A 5,463-nucleotide genomic window follows, 5' to 3' on the forward strand; every position below is an offset into this window, starting at 1 on the left:
AAACACAACAAGCATACCAAACAAACATATTCACAAAGCATAGGAAGTATTAATGCATGGACATGTTGTAATGCTTATGCATGAGTACCCCTTTTCACCCACACGTCACTTGCGTTTGGGGTGATTTCCTTAAAGGATTGGGTACGGGAGTTAGGGCTTTCAAACCTTCGTGAGAAGCTTTCCAAGCAGTTGGTGAATGCACCAATCATCTTCATCACGTTCATCATTCCGGGATCTCCGTTTTGCTCTCTAGGTTGATCCCCTGCCCACGTTCTCCTATCAACTCTTGGTCCTCCTGACCCTTGAGGAGTAGCACTGTTCTTTGCTCTCAGCTTTTGGCAATTTGGTCGAGTGTGCCCTTGAAGTCCACAGTAATGGCACACATACGTTCCTCTAGGACCTCTTTGTGGTCGTGGACGTGACTTGGCACGAGACTCGGACCTGCCCATAGACTGATTTCGATGATTCAGCATCCGTTGTTCTACCACATTCTTCTTTTTCTCCACCTCGAGGTTCACACTCGTAGAGTCAGCTACAACTGGATCTTTGGACTTCACAAACTTCACTTCTTTGGTGACATTTCCAGTTGAGCTACTTCCTCCGGTATATCCCAGTCCGGATTTGTCTGAGAAGCTCTTTTGAGATGATATAACATCATCAAGCTTCTTGGTGGTGACCCTCTCTATTTTTGCATTTGTTTGAACAACCTCATTCTCAAGGAATCTCACTTTAGTGTAGGCTTCGGACAGCTCACCATTAAGAGTTTCAATCTCGCATTTGGCCTCCCTATACCGGATTAGGAGACTTTTGTAGTCCTCCTCAGCCTTCTTCATCTTTCTCACAGCAGCCTTGGCTACCCTTGTGTATTCACCAGATTTCTCCAAAAGTGAGTTGTAATTTTCTTGAAGAGTTGCAGTGCATTCTTCTTCTTCAGCTTCCGATTCTTCAACAATTCCTAGTGAGTCATCCTCACTATGTTCTCCAAGGTCTTGAACAAGCAAATTTAATTCATCCGAAGACTCAACATGAGCAATAGTCATGAAAGCTGAGTAGTTTCCTTCTCCATCACAGCTCTCTTCAGATTCTGAGTCGGACGAGTCTGAATCACTCAAGGTCGTGGCATACACCTTGCCTTTTGATTTCAAATAGTTAGGACATTCCCTCTTGAAGTGTCCATGCCCGTTGCATTCAAAACAAGTAACACCTTGTGTGGATTGGGATTCTTTTCCATCTTTCCTTTGGAAATCCCTCTTCTCCCTTCCAGAATTTTGGAATTTTCTCTTATCATCAAATTTTCCATTGTTTTTGAATTTCAAAAACTTCTTGAAATTTTTAACAAGATAGGCTACATCCTTGTCCACCATATCTTCTCCCGAAGAGCCTTGATCTTCCACCTTTTCATTAACAGTCTTTAGAGCAATGGATTTACCCTTCCGTTGATTTGGCAGCGACATTTCATAGGTTTGTAGAGAACCAACCAGCTCTTGAACCTTGATGTCGTCAAGATCCTTGCTCTCTTCAATGGCTGTTACTTTGGCATGGAAGCTTTCCGGCAATGATCGAAGGATCTTCCTTACAATCTTGGAATCCTCCATCTTCTCCCCCAAGTTAAACTTGCTGACAACTACTTCATTTAACTTCCCATAGAACGAGTCGAAAGACTCATCCTCACTCATCTTGAGCTCCTCAAACCGAGTGGTCAGCATTTGTAACTTGGTATCTTTCACCTTCTTCGTGCCTTCATAAGTTGTTTCCAGAATCTCCCATGCATCTTTGGCAATAATAATGTGAGAAATCCTGTGAAATTCATCTGGAGACACACCACAGAAAATAGCATTTAGTGCTTTACTGTTAGCATTAGATGCAATAAGTGCTGCCTTATCCCATGTGGATTTGGCTGCTTCAGGTTTGGTCCAACCTATCTCAACAGCATCCCACACGGATTCATCAATAGAGCATAAAAAGGCTCTCATACGAACCTTCCAAAATGCATAGTTACTTCCATCAAAATATGGAGGTGCATTAAGGGATTGAGACCTATCCATCTCAAAAAGAAAGGGAGTCAAGGATCACACAAAGGTAATAAAACCAAACAGATGTGTACCCGCTCTGATACCAATTGAAAGTTCAAAAACGTGTACAAAAACACTTTTGAACGTTTAGACCCCCAAAAACCAATTTAATCAACACACGCAATATGTTAAACAATAGTGTGCGGAAACTTAACATATGCTATAACATGGTATTGATTAAACAACTATCTAAGCCACAACAAAATAAACCACAGCAGATAATGTAAAGGCAGAGATAGAGAGGAAGGAAGATGCAAACACAGCGATAACACCAGATATGTTATCGAAGAGGAAACCGAAGACCTCGGCGAAAAACCTCTCCGCCGCCCTCCAAGCGGTAATCAATCCACTAGAAAATACAGTTGGGATACAAGGACAGCAATAGACCCTCCAAGCCTAATCTACCCAATGCACCTAAGCCCTCCAAGCTTCTTGCTCCAACGAGGTTGCGCCGAACCTTTTTCTTTTCTAGCTTTCCGGATTCCGCTACTTCATCGTAGCATCAACCAATAAAGATTGGCTCCTTCCTAACTGCTTCCCAGAACTCCAAACGACTGTCTCACAGAGATGATAATGGTGAGAACCAGGTTTGGTATAAAGGCCTCTCAAGGATTTGACAATGGAGAGGAAGAGAGTGAGGGATTTTGATGAGACTCTAAGGTAGAGATTGTGGGTAAAACAATCTGGTTTTTCTTTAGGGTTTCTCTCTCAAAATTCTCTCTGGAAGCTCTCTTTCAATCGTGGGTTAAAAGGGTATTTATACTGAAGAGGAGTGGAATGCGAAACGTCAGGTTTTTCCAAAACAGGGGTGGCTCGCGGCTTGACCTCGCGGCTTGACTAAGTCGCGAGTTCCAGTCGCGAGTTAACCGTATGGCCAGTTGTCCTGTTTTGTCCTGTAGTGCTCCAGCTAGCATGACTGTTCATCTTCCAGCATGCTTGGCACGTGTGCAGATTCTGGCGGGTTGAAGCCGCGAGTCCAGTCGTGAGTCCCAGCCGCGACTCTCTGTTTTCTTGCACACTCTTGAGCAATCTTCACACTATCTCACTCACTACCCTTACAACAATCCCACCTAAATACAGGGTTACTAAATGCTGAATTACAAGCAAATTTGGCACGGAATAAAGCCAATTAGATGGTTGAATAAATTCAACCTTACACATTTGTCTATTCGTGACAAAAAGGGGGAGAGTATACCGGTGTGTAACGTCATTTCTATATGACTCATATGCACATTCTTAGGGGGAGAAATTCTACCTCGTGCACATTCGTAGAGGGAGAAAGCCATAGGGGAAATGCATATACTAAGGGGGAGAAGACATCTTTTATGAGAAAACCTTGTTTTGTTTGCTTTACATTATGCTTGTTTTCTCGTTTTATGGTGCTTTGAGTTATGTTTAGTATCTATGCTTTATTGCTCTCATTGCATTGTGTTTATGTGTTGGTCATGCATTTATCCTTATGTTATTATGCTTTATTGGTTGCATGTTCGGATGATCATTTGCTTTGCTACATGATCATTGTGGTCATTTCCATGTGACTGTTTTGTGTTTGATCAAGTTGCTCATATGTTTTACAACATATTTACTTGATCATATATTTACTTGTTACATTATACTTGTCCTTTTATCACTTGATTTACCTTGGGGGTCTAAACATCTCTTATGTTTTAACACATAATCAAGCTTTCAAGATCCATTTTTGATTAAGAAAAATTCAGATATATATTCAAGAAAGATGCAGATCTGTTTTTATTTAAAGAAAAATTCAGATCTACATCCAAGAAAGATGTAGATCCGTTTTTATTTAAAGAAAAGTTCAGATCTACATCCAAGAAAGATGCAGATCCGTGTTCATTTAAAGAAAAGTTCAAATCTACATCCAAGAAAGATGCAGATCCGTTTTTGTTTAAAGAAAAGTATTGGTTATGTGCAGATTATTGAAATTAAGAAAGAGATCACACCAATTAAAAAAAAAAATCAAGATAATGCTTTAACAAAACAATGATTAACAAATCATGTTATGGATAACAAAAAGAATGCATCATCGTAAACAAGAAGCATAAAGAAAAAGAATAGGGTGATAGAAAACAACCTCTTGCATGGAGCACTTCTTGTTCTTGAGAGGATGTTTTAGGGTTTAAAGAAACTTATTCAATTATCTTTGAAACCTAAAAACCCTAATTTTAGCAGCAAATATCAGAGAGAGGATTAGCAAATATGAGTAATTTAAGAGCCTAAAAACGTATGCCTCTCAGAGTGTAAAAAAGGTCCCCTGAATTATGAGATCCAGTCTCTATTTATAGAGGTGAGAAAACTCTAAAAAATAGGCACGGATGATTAAAATGCGAATCAGGACGCATCCTTTTGCGAAAAGGTCGAAAAGGGTGTGCCTTATCATCACCTGAAGGGAGTTAGGCCAAAGCCCAAAAGGGGCCAATTCGGCACTCCAAAAGTGCCGAATGGTGCTCTTGGATGCCGAATGTTCTTTCGTGTTCGGGTGCCTTTTGGACTCTCTTTCTAGGGTTTTTTGATTCGGTTCTTGCACCTAGATGTGATTTCATCCATAGTTTATGATTTTTTATCTCTCTTCCGGATAATTCAGACTTTTTAGGAACAATTATCTTGTGGATAAATTCCTTAAAATAAATCTTGATAATGTTCAGATTATCCATAATTTTATCGTTATCCAATTATCTTTTTTATTCCTATGCATGCATCCCTATTTTAAACACTAATTATCAACCAATCAAAAAATTATTTAATTAATTTTAATTGTCTCACCAATCAGAATTAATTTAAATTAATCATGCATGGTCGACTCTACCTAGACACAATGCATGTTGATCGTGCAAACTTGATCATGCGATATCTTTCGATCCGTTGGTTTGATTTGGAAACCGAACATACCATCGCGACTGTTAGAATCTCAAGATCATTTTTATGATATGCAATGAATGAATTGATTCATGTAATGTAAGAACAAATTGATGTATGTAATGCAAGAACAAATCAATGCATGTAATGCAATCATGATTTTCGGGGTACATGAATGATCATTCAAGTCATTCTTCTTGATTAAATCATGGGTGCAAGATTGAGTATCTACATCTGATTGAAGAAAGCTTTATATGGGCTGAAGTAAGCACTAAGGGCATGGTATGATCGTTTAACGTATCTTTTGGATCGTGGATTCAAAAGGGGGCAAGCCGACCAGACTTTTTTTGTCAGATGAGATGAGAAATCTCTTCTTGTAGCTCAAGTGTATATAGATGACATTGTGTTTGGCTCATTAATTGATGCTCTTACTCAAGAATGTTCAGAGGAAATGAAGAAGGAATTCGAAATTAGCATGGTGGGGGAGTTAAACTACTTTCTTGGTCTTCAAGTGAAG

The sequence above is a fragment of the Quercus robur genome, chromosome 5 (assembly GCF_932294415.1).
Source record: "Quercus robur chromosome 5, dhQueRobu3.1, whole genome shotgun sequence".
Classification (NCBI taxonomy): domain Eukaryota; kingdom Viridiplantae; phylum Streptophyta; class Magnoliopsida; order Fagales; family Fagaceae; genus Quercus; species Quercus robur.